Source organism: Quercus suber, unplaced genomic scaffold, assembly GCF_002906115.3.
Source record: "Quercus suber isolate HL8 unplaced genomic scaffold, Cork oak 2.0 scaffold_1902, whole genome shotgun sequence".
NCBI lineage: Eukaryota > Viridiplantae > Streptophyta > Magnoliopsida > Fagales > Fagaceae > Quercus > Quercus suber.
The window spans coordinates 236-2338 of NW_027071248.1; the positions used below are offsets into that span (position 1 = coordinate 236).

Consider the following 2103-nt stretch of genomic DNA (forward strand, 5'->3'; position numbering starts at 1 on the left):
CAGATTTAAGATGACAGAGGAATAACATTTAAAATGAAGCAGAATACAAAAGCCGCTAACAGCATTCCAATGGCTGATAAATCAAATCAATGTCAGCTTGCTCGTCTAAGCAGTTGTTTATCATGGCATTAAAGCAAGTGGTTTTGAGTTCGAACCTTCTCTTCACTCTACCTCTTATTTAAAAATCCCATTCCCACGTATGGAGATGGAGCCAAGTGGTAATTTATCAAGGACTACCGATGACAATATTGAGGAGTATTAGAGTTCAATTTCAAAACTCAAAAATAGTTGAAAGGAATTGAGAACATGAGGGATATAAGTGGAGGTAGATTGTGATATCAAGGATTGCCCGCATTGGTATATAAGCAATTTAACGCAATTCCTTTCAACAAAGACCAAATTTTTTATAAGTAGTCAACAAAAAGATGAACTGGGGATCGGTAAATAAAACGAATTGAATACAGATAAATGGAGTGAGATGAAGAAGGTGAATTGAAGAGGAAAAAGACTTACTCCCATCCTTTTGCCCTTCCCTCCAGCCAATAGAATCACCGAAACGCTCTTCTCTTTCACAATTTTAGTTCTAGTCTTTTGGTTCTCAGTCTCAGACTCAGGCTTTGAAGAGCAGCGAGCGATTCTTGATGATTTGCCACCACGTCTCGCCAGCTCTTCCACGAAACTGGGTTTAGGACCTGAAAACAAGTACAAAGTACAAACACCCACCACCCAAAAATCAAACTTTTTACAATTAAAATAAAAGTAGAGTTGCATGCAAGCTTTTTATTTTTTTTCCTTTTAACTTCCTTGGGAACCAAACGGTGGATTAAGGAGGGAAAGAGGGTTGACTTCACCTGGAAATATGTGGTTGGGGAGTGAATGTGAGTGTGAGAGTGAGAGTGAGAGTGAAAGTGGTAGGATGGATTTGAGGGGAATAGGATGATTGGTGGGAGGGAAGCCGAAGACAACTGGAAGAAGTGCCATTTCTCTCCCTCCGCCTCATTCAACAATGCAAACCACCCGCCTGCCTTCTATAAATTCAGCCATTTCACTAAAAAGTCACAGCCTTGACAAAAGTTATTTTATCAATAATAATAATAATAAGACAAGTTTTGTTTGGTAACGGAAGAAGAAGACAAAAGGTTTTTTTTTTTTGGGAAGGAAAGAAGACTACAGTTTAGCTGCACTTACCTTAGGTTTCCACTTTCCAAAGAGAAACTCAAAAGTATACAGTTGAGTTTAATTTTCTTTAGTAAAGGTCACACCTTTTATGCATTGATCAATACTGGGCCATAATATCTCTCCTAACATAAAGGTAATACCATTTTTTTTATACATTGGTTAATATTTTCATGGTCCGTAATGGGGTAGGTTGGCTACCCTGCCTTGTTTTTACTTAGCCCATGGGTCTAGTGAGTTAGATCGAACAGGCCATTAACCAGTCCACGAGAAGGGAAAACTCTAGCCCATAACTCTGTCCCACTAGGCTACCCACATACCTCAAAAATATTGGGTTGGGTCACCTATTAGCCTAGTAGGCTACTGGGTTGGCCTGTGGACCATTACGCTTATATCAACATTTATTATACCTCACCAATTTTTAATTACATTAAATGCAGTTGAACTAATCCACTATTTATATCATTTTTTTTTTTTTTTGGTTGAGGAACCACTATTTGTATCTTAAACACTCCACCTAAGGATACGTCTTGTGGTTGACTTAGGGGAACGACCCTTATCATGCTCAAAAGCCTAATTTTGGGTGATCATCCATTCCTACCAAAAAAGCATCCACATCCTTCCTATTTATGCTTACCAAGGTATGTCATCTCTATACTGTTTAAAAACGTTTTAGTACTTGTTTAATCATTGGAGTATCTTTGATCAACAACCATAGGTCGACATAAGCTGCACTAAGGGTTTGTCTCTCCTAGACACAAATGAACATAGCTTCTCGAAATGGATCAATCTTGTTCAATTGAGCAAGAAAATCTTTATAAAATGTATCAAGGGGACTATTTGAGTAACAAGGAAATTCCCAAAAGCCTATTACCAAAATTAAATAAATCTGTGGGTATGTTGGAGACAAATGCAATTAAGGTTGAA

At 37.9% G+C, this 2103-nt stretch overlaps 1 long non-coding RNA gene across 2 annotated transcripts; it reads right to left on the bottom strand.

Annotated features, from left to right (window-relative positions):
• Window positions 1-241: 241 nt before the first annotated feature.
• LOC136066108 (uncharacterized) lies at window positions 242-1214 on the bottom strand. 2 transcript variants are annotated; one of them, XR_010627603.1, is made up of 3 exons: window positions 1189-1203; window positions 852-1063; window positions 242-692 (listed from the first exon to the last, which is right to left on the bottom strand). It is a non-coding gene; the product is annotated as an uncharacterized LOC136066108 (long non-coding RNA). The 2 variants fall into 2 exon arrangements; XR_010627604.1 differs by having other exon boundaries at window positions 248-692; window positions 852-1028; window positions 1189-1214.
• Window positions 1215-2103: the final 889 nt, after the last annotated feature.